This window comes from Chiloscyllium plagiosum, unplaced genomic scaffold, assembly GCF_037043375.1.
Source record: "Chiloscyllium plagiosum isolate Xiang-an unplaced genomic scaffold, Cpla_swu_hap1 HiC_scaffold_5, whole genome shotgun sequence".
NCBI classification, from domain to species: Eukaryota; Metazoa; Chordata; class Chondrichthyes; order Orectolobiformes; family Hemiscylliidae; genus Chiloscyllium; species Chiloscyllium plagiosum.
In genome coordinates, this window is record NW_028270143.1 from 87,198,482 (window position 1) to 87,217,524 (window position 19,043).

The following is a 19,043-nucleotide window of genomic DNA, read 5'->3' on the forward strand; positions in this document are numbered from 1 at the left end:
TGTATCGGCGCTGCCTCGTGCTCCCACGAGGAGGTTGAACAGTTCATCCACTTTACCAACACCTTCCACCCCGACCTCCAATTCACCTGGACCGTCTCAGACTCCTCCCTCCCCTTCCTAGACCTTTCCATTTCTATCTCGGGTGTCCGAATCGACACGGACATTTACTATAAACTGACCAACTCCCTCAGCTACCTAGACTACAACTCCTCCCACCCTGCCCCCTGTAAAAACGCAATCCCATATGCCCAATTCCTTTGTCTCCGCTGCATCTGCTCCCGGGAGGACCAGTTCCAAAACCGTACAACCCAGATGGACCGCAATTTCCCGACAGACGTAGTCGACGATGCCCTCCACCGTATCTCTTCCACTTCCCACTCCTCTGCCCTTGAGCCCTGCCCCTCCAAACGCCACCAGGACAGAACCCCACTGGTCCTCACCTACCACCCCACCAACCTCCATGTACAACGTATCATCCGCCGTCATTTCCGCCAACTCCAAACGGACCCCATCACCAGTGATCTATTTCCCTCCCCTCCCCTCCCCTCCCCTATCAGCGTTCCGTAAAGACCACTCCCTCTGTGACTCCCTTGTCCGGTCCACACCCCCCACCAACCCAACCTCCACTCCTGGCACCTTCCCTTGCAACCGCAAGAAATGCAAAACTTGCGCCCACCCCCCCCCCCCCTTACTTCCCTCCAAGGTCCCAAGGGACACTTCCATATCTGCCACAAATTCACCTGCACCTCCACACACATCATCTATTGCATCCGCTGCACCCGATGTGGCCTCCTCTATATTGGGGAGACAGGCTGCCTACTTGCGGAACGTTTCAGAGAACACCTCTGGGACACGGACACCCGGACCAACCAACCCAACCACCCCGTAGCCCAACACTTTAACTCCCCCTCCCACTCCACCAAGGACATGCAGGTCCTTGGACTCCTCCATCGCCAGACCATGGTAACATGACGGTTGGAGGAAGAGCGCCTCATCATCTACCTGGGAACCCTCCAACCACAAGGGATGAACTCAGATTTCTCCAGTTTCCTCATTTCCCCTCCCCCCACCTTGTCTCAGTCAAATCCCTCAAACTCAGCACCGCCTTCCTAACCTGCAATCTTCTTCCTGACCTCTCCGCCCCACCCCACTCCAGCCCATCACCCTTGCCTTGACCTCCCTCCACCTATTGCATTTCCAAAGCCCCTCCCCCAAGTCCCTCCTCCCTACCTTTTTATCTTAGCTGGCTGGACACACTTTCCTCATTCCTGAAGAAGGGCTTATGCCCGAAATGTCGATTCTCCTGCTCCTTGGATGCTGCCTGACCTGCGCTTTTCCAGCAACACATTTTCAGCTCTGATCTCCAGCATCTGCAGCCCTCACTTTCTCCTCCATCTCCCTGTATGCCAGGTTTGACGCCAGCTAGCAGAGACTTTGCCACCAATACCCATTGATTCCAATTTTGCTAGGGCTCCTTAATGTCAAGGGCTTTCTCTCTCTCTCTCTTTCTCTTTCTCTCTTTTTCTCTCTCTTTTCTCTCTCTCTTTCTTTCTTTCTCTCCCTCTTTTTCTCTCTCTCTTTCTCGCTTTCTCTCTCCCTCGCTTTCTCTCTCGCCCTCGCTTTCTCTCTCTCGCCCTCGCTTTCTCTCTCTCTCTCGCCCTCGCTCTCTCTCTCTCTCTCGCCCTCGCTCTCTCTCTCTCTCTCTCGCCCTCGCTTTCTCTCTCTCTCTCGCCCTCGCTTTCTCTCTCTCTCTCGCCCTCGCTTTCTCTCTCTCTCTCGCCCTCGCTTTCTCTCTCTCTCTCGCCCTCGCTTTCTCTCTCTCTCTCGCCCTCGCTTTCTCTCTCTCTCTCGCCCTCGCTTTCTCTCTCTCTCTCGCCCTCGCTTTCTCTCTCTCTCTCGCCCTCGCTTTCTCTCTCTCTCTCGCCCTCGCTTTCTCTCTCTCTCTCGCCCTCGCTTTCTCTCTCTCTCTCGCCCTCGCTTTCTCTCTCTCTCGCCCTCGCTTTCTCTCTCTCTCTCGCCCTCGCTTTCTCTCTCTCTCTCTCGCCCTCGCTTTCTCTCTCTCTCTCGCCCTCGCTTTCTCTCTCTCTCTCGCCCTCGCTTTCTCTCTCTCTCTCGCCCTCGCTTTCTCTCTCTCTCTCGCCCTCGCTTTCTCTCTCTCTCTCGCCCTCGCTTTCTCTCTCTCTCTCGCCCTCGCTTTCTCTCTCTCTCTCGCCCTCGCTTTCTCTCTCTCTCTCGCCCTCGCTTTCTCTCTCTCTCTCGCCCTCGCTTTCTCTCTCTCTCTCGCCCTCGCTTTCTCTCTCTCTCTCTCTCGCCCTCGCTTTCTCTCTCTCTCTCTCTCGCCCTCGCTTTCTCTCTCTCTCTCGCCCTCGCTTTCTCTCTCTCTCTCGCCCTCGCTTTCTCTCTCTCTCTCGCCCTCGCTTTCTCTCTCTCTCTCGCCCTCGCTTTCTCTCTCTCTCTCGCCCTCGCTTTCTCTCTCTCTCTCTCGCCCTCGCTTTCTCTCTCTCTCTCGCCCTCGCTTTCTCTCTCTCTCTCGCCCTCGCTTTCTCTCTCTCTCTCGCCCTCGCTTTCTCTCTCTCTCTCGCCCTCGCTTTCTCTCTCTCTCTCGCCCTCGCTTTCTCTCTCTCTCTCGCCCTCGCTTTCTCTCTCTCTCTCGCCCTCGCCCTCGCTTTCTCTCTCTCTCTCGCCCTCGCCCTCGCTTTCTCTCTCTCTCTCGCCCTCGCCCTCGCTTTCTCTCTCTCTCTCTCTCTCTCGCCCTCGCTTTCTCTCTCTCTCTCTCGCCCTCGCTTTCTCTCTCTCTCTCGCCCTCGCTTTCTCTCTCTCTCTCGCCCTCGCTTTCTCTCTCTCTCTCGCCCTCGCTTTCTCTCTCTCTCTCGCCCTCGCTTTCTCTCTCTCTCTCTCGCCCTCGCTTTCTCTCTCTCTCTCGCCCTCGCCCTCGCTTTCTCTCTCTCTCTCGCCCTCGCTTTCTCTCTCTCTCTCGCCCTCGCTTTCTCTCTCTCTCTCGCCCTCGCCCTCGCTTTCTCTCTCTCTCTCGCCCTCGCCCTCGCTTTCTCTCTCTCTCTCTCTCTCTCGCCCTCGCTTTCTCTCTCTCTCTCTCGCCCTCGCTTTCTCTCTCTCTCTCGCCCTCGCTTTCTCTCTCTCGCCCTCGCTTTCTCTCTCTCTCTCGCCCTCGCTTTCTCTCTCTCTCTCGCCCTCGCTTTCTCTCTCTCTCTCGCCCTCGCCCTCGCTTTCTCTCTCTCTCTCGCCCTCGCTTTCTCTCTCTCTCTCGCCCTCGCTTTCTCTCTCTCTCTCGCCCTCGCCCTCGCTTTCTCTCTCTCTCTCGCCCTCGCCCTCGCTTTCTCTCTCTCTCTCTCTCTCTCGCCCTCGCTTTCTCTCTCTCTCTCGCCCTCGCTTTCTCTCTCTCTCTCTCTCGCCCTCGCTTTCTCTCTCTCTCGCCCTCGCTTTCTCTCTCTCTCTCTCTCTCGCCCTCGCTTTCTCTCTCTCTCTCTCGCCCTCGCTTTCTCTCTCTCTCTCGCCCTCGCTTTCTCTCTCTCTCTCTCTCTCGCCCTCGCTTTCTCTCTCTCTCTCTCTCTCGCCCTCGCTTTCTCTCTCTCTCTCTCTCTCTCGCCCTCGCTTTCTCTCTCTCTCTCTCTCTCGCCCTCGCTTTCTCTCTCTCTCTCTCTCTCGCCCTCGCTTTCTCTCTCTCTCTCTCTCTCGCCCTCGCTTTCTCTCTCTCTCTCTCTCTCGCCCTCGCTTTCTCTCTCTCTCTCTCTCGCCCTCGCTTTCTCTCTCTCTCTCTCTCTCTCGCCCTCGCTTTCTCTCTCTCTCTCTCTCTCTCGCCCTCGCTTTCTCTCTCTCTCTCTCTCTCTCTCGCCCTCGCTTTCTCTCTCTCTCTCTCTCTCTCTCGCCCTCGCTTTCTCTCTCTCTCTCTCTCTCTCTCGCCCTCGCTTTCTCTCTCTCTCTCTCTCTCTCTCTCGCCCTCGCTTTCTCTCTCTCTCTCTCGCCCTCGCTTTCTCTCTCTCTCTCGCCCTCGCTTTCTCTCTCTCTCTCGCCCTCGCTTTCTCTCTCTCTCTCGCCCTCGCTTTCTCTCTCTCTCTCGCCCTCGCTTTCTCTCTCTCTCTCGCCCTCGCTTTCTCTCTCTCTCTCGCCCTCGCTTTCTCTCTCGCCCTCGCCCTCGCTTTCTCTCTCTCTCTCGCCCTCGCCCTCGCTTTCTCTCTCTCTCTCGCCCTCGCTTTCTCTCTCTCTCTCGCCCTCGCTTTCTCTCTCTCTCTCGCCCTCGCTTTCTCTCTCTCTCTCGCCCTCGCTTTCTCTCTCTCTCTCGCCCTCGCTTTCTCTCTCTCTCTCTCGCCCTCGCCCTCGCTTTCTCTCTCTCTCTCGCCCTCGCTTTCTCTCTCTCTCTCTCGCCCTCGCTTTCTCTCTCTCTCTCGCCCTCGCTTTCTCTCTCTCTCTCGCCCTCGCTTTCTCTCTCTCTCTCGCCCTCGCTTTCTCTCTCTCTCTCGCCCTCGCTTTCTCTCTCTCTCTCGCCCTCGCTTTCTCTCTCGCCCTCGCCCTCGCTTTCTCTCTCTCTCTCGCCCTCGCCCTCGCTTTCTCTCTCTCTCTCGCCCTCGCTTTCTCTCTCTCTCTCGCCCTCGCTTTCTCTCTCTCTCTCGCCCTCGCCCTCGCTTTCTCTCTCTCTCTCGCCCTCGCCCTCGCTTTCTCTCTCTCTCTCTCTCTCTCGCCCTCGCTTTCTCTCTCTCTCTCGCCCTCGCTTTCTCTCTCTCTCTCTCTCGCCCTCGCTTTCTCTCTCTCTCGCCCTCGCTTTCTCTCTCTCTCTCTCTCTCGCCCTCGCTTTCTCTCTCTCTCTCTCGCCCTCGCTTTCTCTCTCTCTCTCGCCCTCGCTTTCTCTCTCTCTCTCTCTCGCCCTCGCTTTCTCTCTCTCTCTCTCTCTCGCCCTCGCTTTCTCTCTCTCTCTCTCTCTCTCTCTCTCTCGCCCTCGCTTTCTCTCTCTCTCTCTCTCTCGCCCTCGCTTTCTCTCTCTCTCTCTCTCTCGCCCTCGCTTTCTCTCTCTCTCTCTCTCTCGCCCTCGCTGTCTCTCTCTCTCTCTCTCTCGCCCTCGCTTTCTCTCTCTCTCTCTCTCGCCCTCGCTTTCTCTCTCTCTCTCTCTCGCCCTCGCTTTCTCTCTCTCTCTCTCTCTCTCGCCCTCGCTTTCTCTCTCTCTCTCTCTCTCTCTCGCCCTCGCTTTCTCTCTCTCTCTCTCTCTCTCTCTCGCCCTCGCTTTCTCTCTCTCTCTCTCTCTCTCTCTCGCCCTCGCTTTCTCTCTCTCTCTCTCTCTCTCTCGCCCTCGCTTTCTCTCTCTCTCTCTCTCTCTCGCCCTCGCTTTCTCTCTCTCTCTCTCTCTCGCCCTCGCTTTCTCTCTCTCTCTCTCTCTCTCTCGCCCTCGCTTTCTCTCTCTCTCTCTCTCTCTCTCGCCCTCGCTTTCTCTCTCTCTCTCTCTCTCGCCCTCGCTTTCTCTCTCTCTCTCTCTCTCTCTCGCCCTCGCTTTCTCTCTCTCTCTATTCAACCAAGGCAACAATGGAGTCAGGAGCTGAGTGACCATGGCAGAACCCAAACTGGGTGTCTCTGAGAGCATATTGCTGAGTAGATGCTGCTCAGCACTGTTCCTGACACCTTTCACCACTTTACTGATGGTCAAAGTAATTGGGGCGGTAACTGGCCGGATTGGATTTGTCCTTTTTTTTGTGGACAGGATTTAGCTGGGAAATATTCCACATTGTAAGGTAGATGCCAGTGTTGTAACTGTAGTGGAACAATTTGCCTAGAAGTGCAGCAAGCTCTGGAGCACAAATCTTTAGTACTCCTGTTGGAATGTTGTCAGGGTGTATAGTGTTTGCAGTATCCAGTGCCTCCAACCTTTTCTTGATATCGCATGGAGTGAAGACTGGTATCTGTAATGCTAGGGACCTTTGGAGGAGCCAAGAGGGATCATCCACGCGGCACTTCTGGCTGAAGATTGCAATGAATGTTTCAGCCTTATGTCTTGTGCTGATGTCTTGGATGTTTTCATCATTGAGGATGAGGATGTTTGTGGAGCCACATCCTCCAATCAGCTGCTTTAATTGTCCACCACTATTCTTGATTGGATGAGGCAGGACTGCACAACTTGGATCTAATCTGTTGTTTGTAAGATTGTTTGTTTAACTGTGTCTATCTAAGTCTACTACTTATCCTTTTGTCATGCAACTAGGCCTGTTTGGTAGCTTCACTGGGTTGACTCTTCATTTTTTATGTATGCTTGATACTGCTGCTTATATGCTGTCCTGCTCTTTCCATTGAACCAGGGTTGAGCTCCTTGCTTGATGGTGAAGGTTGAATGTGGGATATGCTGGGCCATGGCATTGCAAATCATGCTGGAGTACAAATCTAGTGGTGTTGATGCCCAGTCTTGAGTTGCTAGATCTGTTTGAAGTCTATCACATTTTGGTATTATAATAGTACTACACAACATGATTGATGTTATTCTCAATGTAAAAGTGGGCCTTCATATTCACAAGGACTGAGATGGTCGTTCTTATCAATGTTGTCATGGTGAAATGTATCAATGGCTGGCAGAATGGTAAAGGTGAGGTCAGGTATGTTTTTCGCTTTGATTTTCTCACTACCTGTCACTGACTGTAGCAGTTATATCCTTAAGGACCTGACCAGATTGATCTAGAGTCAAAGTTGAGGTCTCCCACGGCAATTCCCTCCTGACTGGGATGTATCTCTGTTGGGTCCATCCTGCCACCTGTGATAAGATAGACACCACCATCATTATCCCTGGATATGAAATATTGTCTGTAAGGAATATTTCCATGAGTATGACTGTCGAGCTGTTGCTTAGCTGGTCTGTGAGACATCTCTCCCAATTTGGTATGAGCCCCCAGATGCCAGTGAGGACAACTTTGCAGGATCGATGGGGCTGTTCATTGTTGTCTTTTCTGGTGCCTAGATTGATGCCAGCTGATTTTGGTAGCTGAGGTGCAATGAGAATAGCCTGATAGACTTTTTTTTTGTTTCCTGGATGTTTGTTTAGCATTCTGTATTATACAGTTGTGAATGTGTTGACTGTGTTTCTGCCATGGTGTGCGCACGCAAGTGTTATCTGCACATTACAACATGATGACTGAGGTTGGGATGATCTTGGTTCTGGACTGGAGGCAGTGCAGTTTGAATAGCTTCCCACATCGTGTAGACCAATTCCATCCAGCAGGAATCATTATGGGCATAGTATGGAAATTTGCAACAAGGAATTTTGCAGGAGAGGTTTGATGACCCAGTCTTGTTTGATTCCAGTTTTGCATTCAGTGTCAATGGTGGACGAATTGGTAGGGATCCTAATTTGCATGCTATTGCACAGATTGTGACTTATTTCTACAAGCAGCCAAATTTGAGGTAAGTGGTCCATAGTTCCTCCTAGTTGACATTGGCCTCCTTTGATCTAATAAAACCATGTAGATTGCTACTGCTCTCTGCGCTTTGCTTGGATTTGGCTTGGCTTGGCTTATCTTGTTATGAAGGTAATGTCTACTCAATCTGCATTGCAACTCCAAGAGGAATCTTTTTGGCCACTGAGAGGTGATTAAGATTTCTCACAATGACCTTCCCATGCAAAGGAAGGAAAACAGGTTCCAGACAAGTATCAAGATCCAATGAAACTCATTGACCTAAAGAACAGATGGTGGATGGAGATCGCACAAAATCCAGAAACTGGCCAACAGCCATGACATGAGTCTTTTTCTCTTTTTGTTTTTTTTTTTAATCTCCCCACATTAAGTCTGTTTATAGCTGAACTATCCAAGGACCTACTCCACTGAGAGATAAGAACAGAGTGGAGTTGTCAAAAGCAGGGAGGGGGCATGTTAAAGATTGCCACAGTCAAGAATCAGCCGTTTATGTGGGTGCTCTCCAACACCTCCCTCACTACATTACTTGTCGCCAGCTCCACACGACCCTATCCCAGCAGGATGTGGAAAAGGCCACCTGGCAGCAGCAGACAACCAAGAAGGTTACCAGCACAGATGGAATCCCTGCTGGAATATTTAAAATATGGCAGAGAAGCACGCTTGGAATATATGTATAACCTCAGCTGGACAAAATACAGCCTGCTTCCATACCTCCAAGATTCCATAATTGTGACCATCTTCAAGAAAGGAAGCTAGACCAACTGTACTAACTACAGAGGGATTCCCTGCTGTCTGCTAGCTGTGCCGTAGCTACCCACCAATTTCAAGGGTAATTAATAATGGACAATAAATGTTGGCCTAGCCAGAGATTCCTACAACCAATGATCAAATAAAAGCATTGCAATGCGAGGACTGAAAACTGTTTAAATGTTTCAGCTGTTTTCGGAGTAAAGCTTGTTGTTCCTTGATCAATACAATATCTTAATAGAGATGAATGAAGATATTTTGTTTCCAAAAGAATTGTGTGTAGAACTTTTTGATGTCTTCACTCAATAAGCTCCAGTGAAGACTTGTGAAGATGTTGCCATAATGTTGTTTATATCAACTTTTCTGCATTCAAAGTAGTTTTGCATCAAATTCAAAACTGTACCATCAAATTCATAATCTTTATTCAATTTTTAAACTTTAGCTGCTGAATAAAACTTTGTATTTGTTATTCAAGCCAAGAAAATACAGACTTTCATAACTCCATTGCTAAGTCTTGATATGTAAAAAAAAAACAATTATTGCCTCTTGTATGCTGTTTATGTTCAGTGATTTGCAGCCCCATGACGACGACATAAGGTTTCTCCAGACTCTTGAAGCCTTTGTACAACATCCTTTATGCAGAGCAATTTAGAATATTGAATTTACTTCTTCCAGGTTGATATCCTATTTAGACTGAAGTGAAAGCTATGCAGATTGAAGTATACGTTAGAATTAAATGAAGGATGAAAGGGGTCTTGTATAATTACAAATGTGGGCCATTTGGGCAGTGTGTTCTTGTTTTGTGCCCTTTTTCTCTTTCTTGTGACTTTTTTTTTCTCTCTGGCATCTTTGTTTGGTAAGTCTATTTCAGAACACTGGCGCATGCGAGCCAGGAGAACCTCATTAATCTGCACTGACAATTTTTTTTTGTAGTCAAAACACTTGTCTGAGACAGCAACAAGTAAAGTTACCAAAGGAAGAACCAGTTTTTTTCAGCACTGTAAACAATGAAGTTTTATTCAACAGTCTGCTTTCAATGATACTTATGGGATACTGGATACTGGCTGAATGCACCTACCAAGGGAAGATTAGCAATTAGGGCACCATGGAAGCCCAATGTTTGTGACACAATTTTCATGCTGACTTTTAAAAATGAACACTATGTACAGTAGACACCTTTCCATATTTAAATGAATTCTATGCCATGCTTTGAATCCTAATTGGATTTCTGTGGTACAGGCTATGTGCTGTATCTGGTCGGTCCCTTTGTGCCAACTAATGATGACTAATCCAGCTTTCTTGAAAAGGACCACTGGAGACTGCTTCACATGAAGGTCAAACATTCTGGAGTGGAAGTTGTGAATTTTGTAAGATTTGAGAGGAAGCACAAATTAGCCCATCTCCCAGTCCCTGTTCACAATTTCTAACTCAAGCTACTGCATGCCTTTCCCTGCTTCCCTACCACACACGCACCCGCTTGTCACCAGTGGATTTTTTTTTAGTTCATCTGAATTACATTTATATTACCTTTTTTTATCTAAAAATGATTTAACAAATCCTGGCACTTTTGGATTTGGCAACACAGATACTTTGGAGAAAGTGAGGACTGCAGGTGCTGGAGATCAGAGTTGAAGAGTGTGGTGCTGGAAAAGCACAGCTGGTCAGACAGCATCTGAGGAGCAGGAGAATTGGTGTTTTGGGCATAAACTCTTCATCAGGAATATTGAAGGGATTATGCTCAATGTCAATTCTCCTCCTCAGATGCTGCATGACTAGCTGTGCTTTTCCAGCACCACACTCCTCAACGCAGATACTTTGTCAAATTAGGTGCTGCTTGACTGAAAACCCATGTACGTAAGCGATCGTGGGAGTAATAGGAATGTGAAACTTAGTGAGAATTAAAATATTAATGTGCTGTCTGTGAATTCACTGCAGACATTCACCAAAGAGCTTTTTAGATAGCGTTCCAACTCAACTGCTACCATTTAAGACAAAGGCAGCAGATACATGGCAACACCACCATCTGTTTATTTCCCATTCTGGCCATTCACCTGGCTTGGAAATCTATTGCTGTTCCTTCTGTGTCACTTGGTAATGGCATTACAGCACATGGACTGCAGCAGTTCAAGAAGGCCACTGAAGGCCTCAAGGCAAATAGGTATGGGAACAAATGCTAGTCTAACCAACAACACCCATGAAAGAATTTTAAAAAAGATTTAACAGTGGAGGTTTGGACAATCATAACTTGAAGACTGGCTCTGATCAGCCAGAAGTAAAGTTGATGAGCAAAGGTATAAATGAGAGCAACAGGTGTTTTGAGACAGGGCAGTTCCTCACAGGTATGTAGTCAGGACCTCTGCAAAGTCAGATATAATACTACCAAGATTGTAAATAGCCTGATTAATCCTCCGTTTCAAGAGCTGTGGAAATGAGTTTCTGATGTGGACTGAAAAAAATCAGTCTTCCCAATATTTAATTAGCAGAAACTTCTACTTGTCCAGTAAGGCATGTCAGTAAAGCATCGTGACTTTTTGGAGTGAAATGAGCAAGAAGTGATGAAGAGGAGGATCTGAATATTGTCTGCAGGCATGTGGAAAATCTTGGCACCTCAAATATGTCACTAAGATGCAGCACGCTGATCAGAAATACAGGGACTTGTGATGTTGGGCAGAACTGTAAAATTGCTTCTATCTCAATATGTATTTCACATTTTCTTACTCCAATGATTTCCAGTATGTTCAGTTTTTGCTTGTGCAGTTAATACACTTGTATTTGTTAACATTACCATTAATTTCAGAGACTTTTCTGAATTAGAAGTCTGCCACTTTGAAATAATATTGTTTCATTCTTAGTGTGAAGTTGTTTGTTTTCTTAGTAACATTTGGAGTTTAATAAATGCTCATCTGTTACAGTGCAAACTCAACATTTCCAGATGTGATTATTTTTCAGATTTTCTAATGTGTATATAATGTAATCCTTAATGAATTAAAGGAAAACAATCATGAAATGAATATTATAGATTTCCACTAGATACATAAGGGCACTTTATTCAAACATTTTACTGATGTATGTATCAGTTAAGTATATCAATAACAAGTTTGGATCTTTTGAACTTATTCTGGATAATTTTTTATTTCAAAAGACAGACACTTGACACTTGAACACACACAAGCTAGGAACAGGATATTTGATCCCTTGAGCCTGTTCTGCTGTTCAATAAGATTTTGGTTGATCTGTCTGTGACCCCGACGACTTTTTCTTTTCCTGGTTACCCTGTATTTGTTGATTCCTTTTGTTAACCACTCTGCACCTGCCTTACAGTTCAGCAATGTCTCAATTGTTGAGCCACGGCAGATAGCAAGCACAGGGTAAAATGGGACTTGCTATGATTAAGATGTAGGCAGGGTATTTTTGATGACCTCCAGTTTGGAGGTTTGAAGATGGGAGATTGGTCAGCACAGTACTGGATCTGTAGAGCCTGGATGTGACCAAGGACTAGATGAGGGTTTTTAGCAGCATTGTTGTAACATATCTGAGCAGGTTAATTTAAAAAAAATCTACATTTGCCCTTGTCAGAATGTGAAGCACAGGTGATTTTAGTGGTCATGGATAATAACTGAAAAGTATCAGTGTGATTTGGTGGTGGGGAAAAACAAATCGTGCCATTGTTTTTACACCTAGAAGTGCTCTTACACACAATCTTAAGGCTGTGCTGCCTAAACTTAGAAAATTTAAGAAGTTTAAAGAAGGTCTATCTTAGTTCACATTTTGCATTAATCTCAATGTAACAATGATTAGGGGACGTGGCCATCTCCTACTGTAAGGCTTCCAATGGAAATGTGTTGAATGAAGGCATTGTCATTGATCTAATGGTGTGGAATACAAATGTTTTCACTTTACACTTTAAAAAGTTGCAACAAAATTTAGTCTTTCCACAGCAAAACATGGTAAGGGTGAAAAGGGTGATCGTCAATAAAGTAATGGAACAATGGATTGAGTCCAGATTGAGTTTCTTACTCATGGAGGGGAAATTTACTAATGGCAAGTTCAGAGACCTGTGAAAACATGAACATTGCAGTTTTAAAATTCACTTCATGAAAAGACTTTCTGTTGTAATATTCACAAAGAGTAATGTGATGGATGAAATGATGCATAAAATCTTACTAGATCAATCAAATTGCAAGTTAATGACTGCACTGGCACAGGCAGTTGGATTTGTTTCAGGTGATTAGAGGATACAGTCTTCATGTGACTTCAGGAAAGGGATGTGTGGAGATGGAGGACGTGGTCAGAATTGCTTCAGTTGCTAAATATGGGATGTCAGTGGAAACAGAGACCTTTAGCAGGGTAGAAATTGTTTAAATTGCAGATGTTTTATTTTGAAACAAGTATCTCCCTTTTCATGACTGCAATCAGTCTTGAAAGTTCTGTCCATGTAAGACATGCCTTCCATTAGAAAGAAACACTAGGATTTAAAGGAACCTCACCATTGTTAACGTGCAGTCTGATCTGTTTGGCAGCTGTCATTGCCTTGGAACTCTTGACTGCAAAATCGCATCCTGAAATACCATCAGAGGTAATGATTAATGTTTTAGGAACACTTGCCCTAACAATTAGTCTTTGGGAAAGATTGCAAATGATCATCTATGCTGGTGATTGATCCCTGCCTGAGAGGGGATTATGTTTATTCCATTTTTTTTAACTGCACTTTTTAATAGGATGTGATGGTTAGATAGTAATTATCCAACATGGTAATTAAACTGTTTCTCTTGGTTAATTGAGATTGCTTATAAACTCTGCCTCCTACCAGCTATTCAGATTCTGAGACTCTCTGTACAATGGATCACAGACTGACTGGCTGAGTTGTCATAATGCATAGAAAGGGCTATCATTGCCCAAAGGCCATTTGCCTAAATTGGGACATGGGATATATATTTCATAAGGGTCAAGAACATGGAGGGATGAGAGTACCAAGAAATGTTATTGGTAATTTAAACATTGGGTAAATATTCAAGATGATGGTCAAGAAGTGAGATCCATGGACAGATGGAATGGGATACTAGAGTAGACAGTAAGAATGTGTGAGCGCTAACAGCGAGTCTGAGTGATTCTTGCACAAGAAAAGCTATGATACAACAGAGGAATCTCCAAACGCATCCAAATATAAGTAGAGACCACAGCTTGAATGGAGTCTGCCCGCAATATGTCCAACCCTGCTCCCCGTGTGCTCCCGCTGCCAGCCCCCCCCCCGGCCTTCCCGCATTGGACACCAACTGTGAGATGGCTGCTGCCTTTTGAGCGGAGAGTCTCAAAATAACACACACAGACACACTTTTTTTACTTCAACTTTTTGACAACTTCCACCTTTGCCCTGCACAAGATTATGTTAGCGAGATTATCTGCGGAGGGGTGGTTTAGGGTAAACCCTTGTGTAGAAGTCCATGGAAAGTGTGGGGAGAGAGGGGGGGACAGGTAGTCTGACATTTGGAGATGGTGCCTGAGTTCCCATCGATGTCCAGGACTGTTCTCAGCAGCATTTCAGGAAGCAGAAATCATTGTAAACAAAAAAGTGCAATCAGTGTTAGAAACATTATATCGAAGAGGTGTTTCCATCAGGACCTTGAGATCAGCTTTGGGTAATCAGAAATTTGGATAATTGAGGTTCCTCTGTATTCTGCCTCTGAAGGCAGTGGAAGCAGGGTAATTGAATATTTTCAATGCTGAGCTAGATTCTTGTTAGGCAGAAGAATCAAAGGTTATCAGAGATAAATGAGACTGTGAATTTTGAAAGTCAACAGGTCAGCCATGATGCTTTTGAATGTCTCAAAGGGCCAAATGACTTATCTCTGCTCCTCATTTGCATGTTGTGACTAGCGATGTAGTGTTCTGGAAACCTCTTGAAAGCACACCAGAATTATAAGTCTGGCAATGAATTGGAATCCTGCAGTGGAGTCTGGAACATTGTGAAATGTGAGTGTAATGTGTATTCACACCATCAAACATCATTTAAGTGCTGTATTATTTTCAATGTAGTGAATTCGTTATTTGAGATCTGTTTTTAGAAAAACAAATTGGAGAAACCCAGCATCTGTGGAGAAAGTTAATGTTTCGATCCAGTGCTCTACTTCAGAACTGAAGGCAGCAGGGAAATGGTGTGTGTTTATGCCAGTGAAGAGATGGGGTTGGGGGAGGAGGAGAAACGATATCTGGAGATGGATCCCTGAGTGAGTGAGTGAGTGACAACAGACAACAGACCCAGTAAAAAGGAAGGAAACACACTCCAGACAAAGGAAAGCACTAGAAGGACTCAAATAAGATAAAAACATTGTTATCCTACCTGCGAACAAAGGAAACTTGACAACTATTTTAAACCAAAGAGACTACATTGAGAAAGCAAATGCACTGCTTGCAGATATGAACATTTACCAACAGGTGATGATAGACTTGACCCCACAGCTAGGGAACTAAATTACAGCCCTACTCAAAATAAATAAGATAGGCTTCCCAAAAATGGAATTAGACAGATCCAACACACCACGCTTCTATGGATTACCCAAAATTCAGAAACCAGGAGCCCCCCTCAGACCCATAGTCTCACTACCTGGAGCACCAATGTTCAGCTTAGCCAAAGAGCTACACCAAAGACTAAAACACTTGAACCAAAGACACATACACCAAACACCACCAACTTTATCAGCAAGGACAATATCATCAAGCTAGTGGACTTATGCCTTACTACCCACTTCACCTTCAACAACAAAACCTACAGACAAACCAACAGAACACCCATGGGATCACCGATTATCAGGGTTCTTAGCAGAAGCATTAAGACAGAGACTCTAACAAACAGCTCTGCCAACCATCCAAACTTTGGGTTTGCTATGTTGATAAAACTTTTGTTGTCATTAAACAAAACAAATTAGAGGAAACCTTCAGGACCATCAATAATATCCTTTATTGGCATAAAATTTTCTAAAGAGGAAACCAACAATACACTGCCATTCCTAGATGTCACAGTAGAGCGAACAGCCAATGGGGAACTTCAAACCAGCATCTACAGGAAAACAACACGTGGACCAAATACTGAACTACAGAAGCAATCATCCCGATACCCACAAATAAAGCTGCATTAGACCATTATTTCAATGAGCCACCACACACTGCAGCACAGAGGAACTACAAAGAGCAGAGGCAAATCACCTATACAGCATATTCAAAAAGAACGGGTACCCAATGAGCGCACAATCCACCAATATCTTGGCAGCAAACCTCAACAAGCAGACAAAATGCATCCAGAAACCCTAGCCACTTTCCCCCTACATCAAAGACATCTCAGAAATGATTGCCAAACTACTCAGACCTCTTGGCATCATGGTAGCCCACAAACCCACCAAACACACTAAAACAGCAGCTAATGAACTTGAAAGACCCCATACAGACAACAAGCAAAGTTAAATCTCTCTCCTCTCACCTTCAACTCTATCTATACCTCTCATTATTTTATAAACATCTAATAAGGTTGCCTCTCAACCTCCTACTCTCCAGTGGAAAAAGTCCCAGCCTATCCAACATTTCTTTATAACTCAAACTTTCCATACCCGGCAGCATCTTGGTAAGTCTCTTCTAAAGCCTCTGCAGCTTGATAATATCCTTCCTATAACTGGGCAACCAGAACTGGACACAGTATTCCAGAAGAGGCCTCACCAATGTCCTGTACAACCTCAACATGACTTTCACAACTGTACTCAAAGGACTGGGCAATGAAGGCAGCTGTGCCAAATTCCTTTTTAACCACCTTGTCTAAATGTGATGGAAACTTCAAAGTATTATGCACCTACACCCCTACTACCTCTGTTCTACAACATTACCAAAGGCTCTACCATTAATTGTATAAGCTCTACCCTTGTTTATTTGTCAAAATGCATTGCTTTGCATTTATCTAGATTAAATTTTATCTGCCTTTTTTTAATCTATTGACCCACTTAATCAAGATCCCTCTGTATTCTTAAATCTTCTTCACTGTCTACTATACCTTGCCATCTGCACACTTGCAAACCATGACTTCTGTGTTCTCATCCACATCATTTATATAAATGAGAAACAAAAGTGGACCCAGAACCAGTCGCTGTGGAATATTGCTGGTCACAGGCCCCCAGTCTGAAAAGCAATCCCCCACCATTACGGTCTTCTGTCGTTAAGCCAATTATGTATCCAATTGGCAAGCTCACCCTGAATCCAATTTGACTCAACTTTAGTAATTAAACTAACATGCAGAACCTTGTCTAAGGCATTACTAAAATCCAATAAACAACATCTTCTGCTCTGCCATCATCAATCTTTTTTGGTAACTTCCTCACAAACTCAATCAAATTTGTAAGACATGATTTTCCTTACCAAAAACTATGCTGACTATCCCTAATCAATTTTTGCCTGTCTAAATGTCCGTAAATGCTATCTTTTATAATCACCTCTCTCAATTTACCCATAGCCAGTCAGACTCGTAGGTCTACAGTTCTCCAGTTTCTCTTTGCAGTCATACTTAAAGCTATAACATTAGCCACCCTCCAGTTATCGGACACCTCATCTATAGTGCAAATATTTCTGTGAGGGGTCTCGTAATTTCCTCCTTTACTTCCCATGACTTTCTGGGATACATTACATCAGCTCCTGATGATTTATCCGCCATTTTTATATTATGAAACCATGCATTGTTTGTTTGCATATCTGACAAAAGTACTGTAGCATTATGAACATCCTGTACTTGCAGATTATTCTACCTGTCATGTAGCTCTGATTCTGTTGTTAACCATAATAACACAATTCTTTTGCTAATGTCCCTATGTTGTGCAAACATTCTGCAAGCAAATGAATGTTGACTTTGGGTTTTTCTTTTGTCTCTCCTGGCAGATGGTATGAGAACTGGCATGGGCGGGGGGGGGGGTGGGGGGAGGAATGGGGCAGTGATGGCGGTGACTGGTTGTTTGTTCTGTCCATCACAGGTGTACAGCAGGCAAGGAAATGGATTAGATGGGCTTTTCCTGCCTGCCATTTCAATACAAAAATACATTGCTGGGTTATTTTATACTGAATCAATTTTTAAACAAGTTTTCAGTTGATCTATTCACAAGTTTCTTCGAATTACTCTCATCTGACAAACATGCACAAACAGGAATGATTAGAAGTATCCTGAATGATGAAATTTGTGCAATTGCCAAGAAATTTGCTCTGACATTTTAAGGCTAAGTTCTTTCTTTTTGCTGGATGTCAAGGTAATAGGTAGATTTGTGATATTAATCAGCTGTGAACTAATTAAATGGCAGAGCAGACTCATGGGGTGAATTGTCCACTCCTATTCTTAATGTATTGCATTTAAAGAAATGTGTAATTAAGTTGAGTCAGAGCTTATCATCCTCTAAAGAGCATGATGTTGAAAGTGGTATGGTAGTTGAGTGGTTATGCTAATTGATCAGAAACCCAACTAGTTAACTATGCAGGTGCACATTATTACACGTGCTGGAATCTGAATGAAAACCAAAAACGCTGGAGATCACAGCTCTGAAGAAGAGTAATTAAGTCTTGAAACATTAGCTTGCTTTTCTCCATAGAATGCTGCCTGACCTGTTGTGATCTCTGGCATTTTTTTTGTTTTTGGTTAACTATACATTTGCATCGTTTGTTTTTTAAATTGCTTTTTTTTTATATAAAACTGATATTTCTGGTGTGAAGTGACAAAAAAATGTTGCATCAACTGGACTATATACTTAAACCAGACTACATATGGAGGGTATACATGACTTATTTTGTTAACATGTGAAAGACTGCAGGCTTGTAGAGTTCCACATGAATATGTTCAACTGAGAGATTCAAGAACAGCTTCTTCCCATCTGTTTTCAGACTTGTGAACAGACCTCCTTTATTGGAGTAGACCTGCTCTCTAGCTGTAGCACTATATCCTACATTCTGTTCTATTACCCTATGTATTTATGTAAGGTATGATTTGTATGGTTAGAATGCAAAACAATTCTTTTCACTGTATCTCAGTACGTGATAACAATAAATCAAATCAAATTTGTTTGGCTTTTTACTGCCCGCTGAGGCTGAGCAAGTTGTTCGGTTATATCCAGCTTTAGAACAAAGATCATCACGTTCTCAAGGCAGGTAGGATGATTAACCAAGTGAATGCATTTTGAAAGACAGTCCGCATCACATGCTGAAGGTTACTTTGCTGTCATTGTATCTATCAATGTATTGGTTGTAACACTATTTGTCATCCATACACTGTTCAGAACTTGACATCATTCTCATTGAGGAAAAAGTTCTCAAGAAAAGACTTTTGCAGGCATCTATTTAATTTTATGCAAACATGATTCAAAGTTCATAGACCATATGTTTTAAGTGTGCAAGCTTATGCAGGCTGAATTATATAAATAATATCTTTTCCCATGAAAGTCATTGTTGTAATATTTTGATGGAAACTTGTTATTCATGCACAGACACTGTATTAATTGACTTAACCATCAGTTTGCAAAAGTATGTGTTGAAATTTTGTTGCTTTATTAAATTTTCCTTATACAGACTTGTGACCTGGAAGAGTATGTCTTATTTAAATATCTGTTCTGCTGGATAACTTTAATTCTTATTGTCAAAAGGAGAGTTTTTGTTTGTTGTGCCCATCTCTATATTGAAATGTCATTTCCTAAAAGTTTCTGATTGTATTTCAGGGAAAATAACTTTCTTGATTCCATTTTTGTACTTTTGCATTTGGTTCCATTTTGTGTTTTTATTCAAGATAGCACATTCTGTGCTCACCTGTTCAATTAATAGAATTGATAATGCAATACAAAAACTTTAGTATTTTGGTTGTGAATCTAAATTTTATAAAAGTCGAGACTGTGTGTA

General features: G+C 44.6%; 1 protein-coding gene across 10 annotated transcripts in view; it reads left to right on the plus strand.

The window, feature by feature from the left end:
• The window catches only part of LOC122550039 (sickle tail protein), a 720,789-nt gene that overhangs the window by 499,560 nt on the left and 202,186 nt on the right, over window positions 1-19,043 (plus strand). The window lies entirely within an intron of this gene.